This window comes from Vicia villosa, linkage group LG2, assembly GCF_029867415.1.
Source record: "Vicia villosa cultivar HV-30 ecotype Madison, WI linkage group LG2, Vvil1.0, whole genome shotgun sequence".
NCBI lineage: Eukaryota > Viridiplantae > Streptophyta > Magnoliopsida > Fabales > Fabaceae > Vicia > Vicia villosa.
Genome location: NC_081181.1, coordinates 167,985,556 through 167,998,309, shown reverse-complemented (window position 1 = coordinate 167,998,309; position 12,754 = coordinate 167,985,556).

Sequence of the window (12,754 nt, the reverse complement as noted above, 5' to 3'; positions counted from 1 at the left end):
CCCATATGCTTACTTGTATTCTACATAATCAGTCCCCTAACCTTCCCCACATGGCCCCCTAAAATGTTAGGTTCGAACCACTTTAATCGGGACTCGAATACATATATTGTTCCTTTTGTGGAATAATGAATAATAAACCATTCTTACATGTCGATTTCTATGAAAAATCGTCGATTTATCGATACCCTGGCGGTTGTGGATGCAAAGAGCTGTCAAAATGAGCTAGCCCATATGGGCCGCCCCGCCAGGCCCGAAAAATCATAAGGCTTGGGCCTTAAAATTAGAGCCCATATTTTTCAGGGTCTTTTTAGCCCAGCCCTGAAAAGCCTGCTACCCATTAGGGCTAGCCCATATGGGCCGTGGGTAGCTCATCAGGCCCGCATAATTAGAAAATTAAAAAATATATATTAATGTTTATATTGTCTTTCGTACTCTGAATAGCACATTCATTATCTTACCTCACTAAATTTTATCTCTATTCTATTCAATCTTTCTCTTTTAAATACTATACATTAATATAATCAACATTATTTCATCGTATTATATTAGTTTTTCCCTTATGTTAACTATTCAAGTATTATTTTATACAATTTAGAGATATATTGTATTTAGAAACACATTATAGTATTTATAAGAGATAATATAATACTTAAAAATGTATTATGATTAAACTAATATAATTTTTAATTTAATTTATAATGAATATTATGGAGTTTTTATTTTAATTTTTAAAATAAAAAAGCCCATCTAGGGTCGTGTAGCCCGAAGTCCATCTAGAGCTGGGCTCGGTTAGTAATTCTCAAGTCCATATTACACAGAGTCTTTTTGGTCCAGCTCTAAAAAGCCTAGGGCCCGTCAGGGCCGGCCCGTTTAGGACCGGGTAGCCCATTTTGACAGCTCTAAATGCAACCATCACTCAAGATGAGAGGTAACTCTTTGACAAGGAGAGACATTTTAATCTTACCTTTATTTTTCAGTTTTTATAATATTTTACTAATCTTCTCTTTGCTCTTTTCTATTGATAATATGGTGTTCATGAAGAATCTTTTAAGGAGGAAAAAAACCATGACGGTGAATGACACACTTCAAACTTTTCCTCCTTCTCATACTTCTACTCTCTCTCAAGTGGAAGCAATAATGAAAAAGCTTCTACGACGTTAACCCTGAGCAGGACCATTCATCTCTCAAAAGGCTGAGTATGAAGTCTAACGACTGGTCTGCTTCTACGACGAGGGATAGCAAAAAAAATGGGGCTGAGATATGTATAGAAATTAGGTAAGGGTTTATAAAGCTTAAACATACATAAATATTTGCTTTTGTGGTTTTGGATGATAGTGGGCCTTTGAGTATAGGACTGATCCATTTATTTATTTTTTGGAGTTAACCGACCGGTATCCGCAGGGGAAAGGGGCCCCACGTGACTAATCTGGACCCGGGCTCGGAGGCGACGACACCGTGGCTCCAGGGCGTTTTTGACTCCAGCCGGGATTGAACCCGGGTACTAGCCGGTTCCGTCCCTTTTTGGAGAAAGCTCATTTGCCAACTGAGCCAACCCTTTGAGGTTTAGGACTGATCCATTTAAGACCCAATAATTTTTACCCAAAATTTTAATTAATTAATTTCATTAAAAAATTTATTAAAATCATTAATAATTATTTTATTTTATAAAAATATTAATTAATAAATTATCTCATTCAACCTTTACAAGTAATTAAAAATAAATTTAAAGGTTAAATATGTTTTTATCTCTAAATAAACCTATAACTAAATTTTAGTCTCTATAAAAGATTTCTTTAAATAACGGTCTTTCTAAAATTTTCCGATCACATGTTTAGTCTCTGCCGTCTATTTACCTTAACGGAAGTTGAGGAAAATTTTCTCTCTCCTTATTGATTGATCTTAAATATATGGTTTTAAGTTAGTTTCCATGCAAGTATTTCTCCAGAAGTTAATGATTGATGCCACATCATTTAAAATTAACATCATTGATTACAGGAAAACAGGGTAGATTGCATGCGTGTAAGCCCTCCCTAAATTTCTTGGAATATGGTGAAGTGTTGTTCCCTCTACATATTATTCGGATTCATGCTTCCTGATGATACCCAAATTATCTCCGACCACTTCTTAAGCCACCAATCACATCCGCGGTAGAACCTCCAGTAAGAAAACGGGTTTAATATCAGTGGATAAGTTCTTTTGGCTTTGCGTAATACTAAACAAGAAAGGGATTTGCGTATTCGGAGTTTGTTCAATTTCTTTGATGCTACCGATTATGGGTACTTAGATTATGCTCACATTGAAACTGCACTTCAGTGTCCGTGTATGTTGTTGATTGTTGCTGAGTGTTTTTACTTTTCCTTGAGTGGGCCAAGACCATAGTCATAGAATTCGCTGGTTTCATGAAGAACCGCGAACCAATTCGTGAGTACCGGTTCACGGTACTTTTGCGAATTGGTACTTGTAAATTCACATAGAATTCACATCATCTCACACGTACCAAGATGTTGACAATATTTGATGCTACTCACCAACTTAAACTTGCATTGCCTCTGATTGAGGTCGTAACACTAACTGCAACCTGGCTTGGAAAATCTTAGATTGTTATCCAGTACCCGAATTCGTAGATTCTATACAACCTTTCTAAATGAAATTAAGTTACACAAAAGTGCCTTCTAGAATGGGCAAGTATCTTATATGGACTATGTTAAGAGACTGCAGAGGTTTTATAATCATTCATTGCTTTGGTAAACCTTGTAAATATGTGTTTCCTTTGAAGATGTACACTTGTGTTGTTTATAGAAAACAGGATTTTTTTTCTAAAAGAAATTTGTGATCAACTTTGTGAATTTGTACTGTGTTTGGGGCTTGTGATGGCCGATTCAACTTTAATCTTTGATGGGGGATTTCGTGCTTACTTATTTGCCTACTTTTTCAACTTTTAATTTGTTGCACTTAATAAAACATTATTGCAAGATGAGTATTTAACATTCATAAGCCAGACTTAACTTAATTAACATATGCAAGGGGCATCCTTAATGCTTCTGTAATTCCTCAAAAATTATGCAAGATATATAAAATTTGGATTTGTCATCCTTCAGAATAATGTCTGTAAAATCAGCAAATAATTTAGTTGCTGAGCTCAACATCAATGGTCAAAGTTAGATCCAAATTTACGGGGTTGTTGATGATTTTCAAGCATCTCGTGGTAAGTTCTTGTTGCCATTATTCCAATACCAGTGGGGGTGTCTTTAACAAAGCTACTATTCTTTGTAAAAATTATATATGTGAATGTGTTGGAGGTGGTCTGTGTTGTCGGTAATGTCTTCTAACAGGGTTTAGCTTAACTGGATTCTTTGGTTTTTGTTACTTTTTTTCTCAAATAAGCTATTGTCATACCCCAAAATTTGCCCATCTCATTTCACCTTTCAAAGTTCAAAACTCAAGGGCACACTCTCCTATGCAGAGACCTCAATGAATTAGGGTTTTGAATTCTCTGAAGAGAATTAATGAATCAAGATCTACAATGGATCTCATATGGCTTATGATGTTTCAAATTATCTCTATGACAAAATTCAGGCTTCCATTCCTGGGATTACTCAGTGAATTGCTCAGAAAGTCAATAGTCGACTAGTTTGACCTAAAAGTCAACTGTGGTCAAAGTACAGTCAAAATTCCTGATTTTTGGTCAACATCCTCATTTTGAAGTATCATTCGTCATTTGATCAATTATTGATCATGATTCATAAAGGAAATTTCAGAAATCAACAAAACCTAAAGTTTCTAAATTAGGGTTTTTTGACCTAAAGTCAACTGAACTTTGACCAGCCATAACTTTCACATGGAATGTCAGAAATTTTCCATCCAAATCTCAATTTGAAGGAAATTGAATTCTCTACAAATTTGTCTCTCATTTCATTTGAGAGATATGGATCAAAACATTTAAGGTCCTTTTTGGAAAGTCAACCAAAAGCAGTTTTTTGTCAAAGCCCATATCATCAAGATAAAATCCTCAAATGGAAATAAGGATCCAAAGTGGCATGTAGAGGACATTTTGAGCTTTCCAAAAAGTTCTAGAACTCCTCGATATCTTAAAAATTGAGGGAGATATGCCTTGTCAAAGTTGGATAATTTTAAGAGGAAAAATGTGAAATAAAAGGCTCCAAAATGAATCTTTTTGCAAAGGAACCCAATCTTTCTTCGCCCAATCTTCATCCTTATGATATCCAAGGCCACAAATTCAATTTCCATGATTTATTGATTAATATTGGATTTTTATTGAATTTTATTCATTAAAAATATAATTTAAATCAAGTAAATTGAAGAAAATATGAAAGATTTGATTTGGGTGTAGTTTCTAATCAATCTCAGTCATCAAAACACCACATATTAGAGTCAATTTCGTGGAATACAAGATTGATAGCAGATTGAAGTGAAATTGGCAAATTTTGGAAATATTTATAAATCAAACTCCTTCCAATTTGCAATCAAAGATTAAAGAAGATTTTGTCCAAAATTATTACCCTAAATTGGTCTCCTATAAGAACATAAGGATTCCAGATGCAAAGGACGAAGAAAATTGGTGGCAGAACCCTGTTCAAACATGAAAAAAACCGTGAAGAAAAGCCATCTTGCATACTGAATTCCAAGCTGAGTCAAGTCGTTCCAAGCATCAAGCAAGGTTCCTGGGTGTTTTCTAAAACCAACCGGATCACTACCAACGGCCAAAGCTCTCTGGATTGATTCATTCAAGCATTACGGTTTGCAATTTTTATATTTTCGATTACGATAATTCATGCATCATGAACACATTTTGATCGCATATTCGTGCTTAGAATGATGTTTGCAGCTGTTTGGATGGATTAATTCGTGTTTATCTGCAGGTTGGAGGATTCACCATGACTAGGGTTTAGAACTCATGGTTTGGGACCGTCCTATTATAGGATAAATTAGTCCAAATCGACCCCGTTTTCGTGATCAGAAGATTATACTTGTTTGATCTGGGTTCTTGTTTGTTATTTTATCTGGCTTCCATGTTGAATTTAAGGTTTGCAGGTTTAGCCACGATGGATATCGTAGCAACATTGCAGCTGAATCGTAGCAAAAAAAACCAGGTTCAAAACGAAGAAGATGAGCCAAGGCGCGCGTTCCTTTTTTAAAAAAACACGTTTCTCTTAATTTGTTTGATTTCCAGGTTTCATCAGCCCGTGTCTGTGGTTTAGCTGGTAATGTGAAAGGCTTGCAATAAGCAAGGGGTGGGATCGATTCCCAGCAATGTACCCCTTTGCATCTATTTTTTTGAATATTTGTGTGTGACTCTTTGTTCACAGATCTCACACCTCCAGCTTGTGCACACCCACGATACGTCCTCAATTCCAGCCGTTGGATCATCAATGATCCTGAATCCAAAGATTCTGAGAAGTAGTCCACCGTACATCCTCAAGAAAGGACCACATATGATCGAAGCTAAGTATTTCTTAATTTTTTTTGTTTTTGTTTTTATTACACAATTGTTTTATTTGTTTTCTTTTTCTTTATTTCTTTTTTTCCTTTTCTTATTAAATTACCTTTAATTAAATGATGTAATATTTTAACAAATATTTATAAATTATCGAAAACTCGACTTTTTCCATAATTTTATCAATAATTGTTTTTTAAAGTATTAAAAAATTCAAATTTTTGCCTATGCTTTTAATTAGTTAGTTAATTAGGACTTAACCCACTAATTATTTAATTATCATATTTTATCAAACATTCGATTTTCTTAACCTTTAATGGTTATTAAAAAAAAATATTAAATTATTTATGTTCTGGACTGGGCCAAGGTTAGGCCCAATATAGTTTCGGCCCAGCAAACCTCAGAGGCCCACGTTCCTCCATGACCCTCTTCTGCTCCTAGGATGCCCACCTTAGACATGTTCGGAGCATGTGGCACCCGGCATGATCATGTGTTCCCCGTGAGCCAGCGCTCGGCACTAACATTTCCACGAGCACCTCCGTTGCCGAGGACCCTGCTCCGCGCGGGGCTCCTTCATATCCAACCCTCCGAACAGCACGGATCCCACGTGGCTCTTAAAAGACGCGTCTCCCTTGAACTTCGGAGCGGTTAACCAGGACAGAGGGCATACACGCACCTCCGATATTTCCGCTCAGGAAACCTGGCAGTCTCCTAGTTGGGCTTGGGAATCCAACCCAATAGCGAGATCATGGCCCAGCGCTGGGGGCTATAAATACCCTCTTTGACTAGAGGGTCAGGTATTCAATTCTCTTCTAACCTTAGCTAGTACTTGCTCTCCTTTGCTCTTCTACTCACTTTGGCATCGGAGTACCTTGCAGGTACACCCCCCCTCTCACTTCACGAAGACCCAGCATCCGAGCAGGCCTTGACGACTCTTCTGATCAGGTACGATCAGTGGCGCCGTCTGTGGGAACAAGCTCCCCCTTCTTTAAAGAAACAAAGATCAAAGCTAATCCATCCTTCGATCGTCATGGCCGGCAACAACAACAACACCGTCCTCGTCCCGACCCCCGATCCTTTCCGTCTCACGGAAATGATCGAGGAATCCAACCCGGCTCTGCATCGACGGGGAGGACGACGGCGCTCTGCTGAAGGGAATGGGAGGTCAGGTCATGAGACCCCCCAATCCATCAGAAGACCACCGCCTCAGCACGTCGAGCAGGCTCAGAATGACGAGGCCGAGCAGCTCCAACCTCAGAACAACGGAGAGGAAACAGCTCGGAACGATCGGAACGCCGAGTTGATCCAAACCCAGCCTGAACAACCGCTGACTCGCGTCCAACACGAGACTGACCACGGGGACGGGCAAACTGCCTCCTCCTCCACCCGTTCCCTTGAAAGACCGAGAACTCACCATCGGCAGACTCGGGATGCTACAGATGCCCGTGGGGAAACCGACCCCTCAACCCTCGTCATCCTCAAAGAGCTGCAGCGGACCAACCGCCTCATCCGACTCCAGGGCGAACGGATTGAGAAACTGGAGAAGAGGCATCGTCATCGTTCTCCCCCGCGGAGGCACCGTCGATCGCGTTCCTCCTCTTCGCGCTCCCCGCCTAGGAGGACTCGCCGACGCTCACCATCCTCCTCTCGATCTCCACCGAAAAGATCCTGCCGCCAGAGGTCCTACTCGCGCTCCCCTCTGCGAAAGAGCAAGAAAAATCGGAGGCCTGAGCCCACAGAGGAGGAGAGCCCTTCTCCCGACAGAGAGGAAAGAAGGCTCGCCAGGAAAGGGAGGAAACCTCGCAAGGAGGAACCCGCCCGGCGTAACACACGCTCGATCTCTCCGAGCGCCAGCGACGAGGAGGAATTCCGCAGCCCCTTATCCGAAAGCATCAGAAGGGCCCGCCTTCCCCGAGGAATGGAAAAACCCCCGACTTTGGATGCGTACGACGGGACTACAGATCCCGACGATCACATCAGGAACCTGGAGGCCGTCATGGAGTATCACGTCGTCCACGGCTCCATCAAATGTCGGATCTTCCCGACCACGCTCCGGAAGGGGGCAATGACCTGGTACAGGAATCTCCCTCCTAACTCCATCAAGTCTTGGGCCGAGCTCAAGGAACTCTTTCTGAGTCACTTCACTGCTTCCCGCCGTCAACCGAAATCAGAGGCAAACCTCGAAGCTGTAGTCCAAGGGACCAACGAGCCTCTCCGAGACTACCTCGACAGATTCAACAAGGAGGTCGTCCAAGTGGAGACGACCGACTACATGAAAAGGTATCTCCTCGAGCGAGGGCTCCTCCCCGACAGCAAATTCAGGAAAGCGATAAAGATCGAAAAAATGCGATCTATGAACGCCATCTTGAAAAGGGCGCAGGCTTTCATCTCCTTCGAGGAAGGCGAAGCGGCCGCAGTCAAAGCATCAAGGGGAAATGGCGTTACTCGGAGCTCGAGCCAAGACCCGTCCGCCGCGCCCCGAGCAAACGAGAGAAAGAGGGACGACAGGTCCCGCGACACAAAGGAGCGCAGAGGGCCAGCAGGGCGCTTCAACGACTATACCCCCCTGAAAGTTTCACGGGAGAAGATCCTGGCCGAGTGCATAAACGCCGAGTTCAGAAACTCCAACATCAGGCCCCCGAAGCCGAATCCCTCCCGGCCAGGGACCGACAAGTCCAAATACTGCAAGTATCACAAGAGCCACGGGCACCTGACGGACGAGTGCATACGCCTGAAGGACGCCATCGAGACACTGATCGAAGAGGGTCACCTTTCTAAGTACACAAAGAGAGGAGACCCTCCCAGAAGGAATGACCGTCGGAGCTCCGACGAGGGCAACTCACCGAATGCCAGGCCGCTGCAGGTGGCGTTATCCGTCACCCGACCAGAAGACTTCATACCCTCGGTCGGAGTGACATCTGCCCTCAGCGTCTGGGAAAGGTTCCCGACAGCAATGCTGATATCCAACGACGGGGACCCTGGCTCCCTCACAATCGGCTCCGTGAAAAGGAAGTTCGACGAGTTGATCAGCGCCACCACGGACCTGACCCCGACCCTGAGGAGGTTCAAAGGGAGGTCAGAACCGATCACTTTCTACTTGGAGGAGCTACCCGGCGGCGCCCCGAACGCCACAATCTCACTGCTCGTGCGAGCGAGGATGGCGAACTTCGACGTCCGACGGGTCCTGGTCGACGAGGGAAGCTCGGTCGACATCATGTACTCCCACCTCTTCCAAACCCTACAACTGGACGACTCACGTCTCACTCCTTACGTGGGATCCGACCTCCAAGGATTCAACGGAACAACCACAAAGCCGTGGGGTTACGTCGAACTGCTCGTCTCCTTCGGGGAGGGGGAAGCTTCCAGGCAAGTCAAGACACGGTTCTTGGTGATAAACTGCAAGACCCTCTACAACTGCATCATCGGGCGCCCCACTTTAGCCGAACTCACTGCTGTTCCCTCAACCGTTCATCTGAAGATGAAGTTCTATACGAAGAGGGGACGAGTAGTCACTGTCAATGCCAACATCGAAGCTGCTAGGAGGATATTCGACGCATCAGTAAAGGGACTGGAGCTAATCGCCCCACCCTCCAGCTCCAACAAAAAACCAAGGGCTGAAGATAAATCCCCTCCTGAAGATCGGCAGACGACCACAGACGTCAGCTCAATCGACCTCGACGCTCGGTTCACAGAAGAAGAGCTAAAGAACGGCGAAGAGCCACAGCCGAAGACAGCTCACTCTATCCAGCCCATTCCAGACGGGGATTTCGAGCTCATTCCTCTGGGTGACAACCCCGACAAGGCTGTGAAGATCGGCAAGAACATCCCAGATACACCGAGGAAGCAGCTCATAGCTTGCCTGAGGAACAACGCCGACTTGTTCGCCTGGAGCGCAGCAGAGATGCCCGGACTCGACCCTGAGGTCGCCTGCCACACGCTCTCCATCAATCCGACCGCAAAAGCAGTAGTTCAACGTAGGCGTCGGCAGTCTCCCGAGAAAGCGGAGGCTGCCGAGAAAGCTGTAAAAGACCTCCTAGAGGCAAATTTTATTTCCGAGGCCAAGTATTCAACTTGGCTCTCAAACGTTGTACTAGTCAAAAAATCTAATGGAAAATGGAGAATGTGTGTTGATTATACTGATGTTAACCGGGCATGCCCCAAAGATGCATACCCATTACCTAATATTGATAGGCTGGTCGACAACTCGGCCGGCTATAAATTATTGTCGTTTATGGATGCTTATTCAGGATACAATCAAATCCCCATGGCGAGATGCGACAAGCAGTGCACGGCGTTCATGACCGAGTCGGGCAATTATTACTACAACGTAATGCCCTTCGGACTCAAGAACGCCGGAGCCACATACCAACGGATGATGAACAAGGTTTTCCGAGGAGAGATCGGCGACACCCTCGAGGTATACATGGACGACATGATCGTCAAATCTCGAGAAGATGCCGACCACACGGCACATCTTGAACGGGTGTTCGAGCAGGCCAGATCCTGCAAGATGCGTTTTAACCCAGAGAAGTGCACCTTCGGAGTACGGGCGGGCAAGTTCCTCGGATTCTACCTAACCGAGCAAGGAAAGAAGCGACCTTCGAATGGTCCGAGGAGTGCGAACGGGCATTATCTCATCTCAAACAGGTACTTTCCAAACCGCCCGTCCTATCCCGACCAGATGGCAACGAGATCCTATATCTCTACGTGGCTGTCTCAAACGAGGCGGCCAGCGCGGCCTTAATCCGAGAAACGGAAGACGGACAGAAGCCCGTATACTTCGCGAGCAAAGCCCTACAAGGGCCCGAGGTGCGATATCAGCAGATAGAGAAAGTCGCGTTGGCCCTAGTAACGGCCGCCAGGAGGCTGAGATACTATTTCCTCGCCCACACCATTGTCGTCCAGACAGACCAACCCATCAAGCAACTCCTCAGCCGACCAGACATGGCCGGGAGGATGCTAAGATGGTCCATCGAGCTATCCGAATTCGATATCCAATACGAGGGAAGAAAGGCGCTTAAAGCTCAGGCGCTCGCCGATTTCATTGCCGAGATGACCTCAATTTCTAGCTGCCCGGCTCCCGCCGAAAACAAATGGACCATCTACGTAGATGGAGCCTCGAGCAACTCGGGAAGCGGAGCCGGAATAATCCTAGAAAACGACGAGGGGCTCGTCATCGAAGTATCCCTGGTCTTATCTTTCACCACGTCAAACAACCAGGCCGAATACGAGGCTCTCCTGGCAGGCCTACGCCTCGCCGAGGACGTAGGTGCTCGCGAAGTCATGATCTATACTGACTCCCAGCTCGTCGCATCCCAAGTCAGCGGCGATTACCAAGCCAAAAACGACACACTAGCCGAATACCTCATGCTCGTCAAAGAGAAAATGAAAAGATTCGCCAAAGCGGAGGTCGAGCATATTCCCCGGGAACATAACTCACGCGCCGACATATTATCCAAACTCGCGAGCACAAGGAAAAAGGGTGGAAACAAGTCGGTGATTCAGGAAATCCTGTCCAAGCCGAGCATAGACAAAAGCGTCCAAACTCCACAAGTATTCGCTATCGGGGACGACCACTGCTGGATGATCCCGGTATACAACTTCCTCACGAAAGACGAACTTCCCGCCGACCCAAAGGAAGCTTCAACCATTAAAAGGCGAGCCTGCTCGTACACTATCATCGAAAACAAATTATGCCGACGAGGCTTCTCCATTCCTCTCCTCAAATGTGTCGACGCCTCCCAAGCGCTCGAAATACTCCAAGAGCTTCACGAAGGGATCAACGGTCAACACCTCGGCGGCCGATCACTAGCGAGGAAGGCCCTCAGGGCCGACTACTATTGGCCGACCATGCAACAAGACGCCAAAGAACATGTCCGTAAATGCGACAAATGCCAGCGTCATGCCGACATGCACTTGGCTCCCCCCAACGAACTTAAATCTCTATCATCACCTTGGCCTTTCTCCACCTGGGGAATGGACCTCCTCGGACCATTCCCGGTCGGCTCGTACCAAAATAAATATCTCGTGGTCGCCGTCGATTACTTCACGAAATGGATAGAAGCCGAGGCGCTCGCCAAGATCACATCTCAAAACGTGCTCCGTTTCTACAAGCGAAACATACTCGCCCGGTTCGGGGTGCCTCAGGACATAGTCACCGACAATGGCACCCAATTCACTGACAAAAAGTTCCAAGAGTTTGTGGCCAAGCTCGGCACGAAGCAACACTTCACCTCAGTCGAGCATCCTCAGACGAACGGGCAAGCCGAAGCAGCTAACCGAGTCATCCTCCGAGGACTAAAGAGGAGACTCGGCGAAGCCAAAAAAGCTTGGGTCGAAGAACTACATAGTGTACTGTGGGCATATAGGACAACCCCCCACTCGAGCACGGGCGAAACTCCGTTTAGGCTAACCTACGACACCGAAGCCGTGATCCCCGTGGAAATCCGAGAACCTTCTCGACGCACCGAGTCTCCCCTCGAAGAGGAGCTCAACGACGAAGCTATGAGGGAAGAGCTCGACATGGTCGAGGAGATCCGCACAGGATCTTCCCTCCGAGAAGCAAAATTAAAACAACAGATAGCTCTCCGCTACAACGCCAAAGTTATCAAGCGCGAATTCGAAGTCGGCGCCCTGGTGCTCCGCAGAAATATGAAGGATTCGCGCGAGGGTAAACTAGCCCCAAACTGGGAAGGCCCGTACCGAGTTTACGATAAAACCGAGAACGACGCCTACTACCTAGAGGATCTCCTCGGAGTAAAACTTGCTCGGCCTTGGAACGCTGAAAAACTCAGACGTTATTACAGTTAGACCCAACCTAACGCCCCCGGACACCCGTATCCAACACGGGTGCTAGCCGGGCAGGGACCCGCGTCCTCGGTACGAACGCGAGGACTCCACGACAGCAACGGTCGAATTTCCCCACAAAACGGGAGGACCGACCACACGGAAGACTCTACACCTAGACCCTCCGTGGAAGTACCTGCACGGCAGAACCCCAGCTCGCGATGGGATCGTTCACGCCGCGAGAACTTGGCCCCAATCACGGTCTCGTACTCGCTACCAGCGCACACCTGCTCTGCGCACCCGGACCGTACTCAACACGCCCGGGCAATCAATCTAGGTCGAGCATAGTCCATAAAAACCAATAATATCACAAGTATAGAGGTAACTCTTCGGTATATCCGAGCATAAGTCAGCAGTTATCAACAGATAAGTTATCAAGATGCGAACATACAACGATAACACTTTGAAGGTGCAAATAAATAGATACGAGAAAGCAAGATTATAAAACATTAA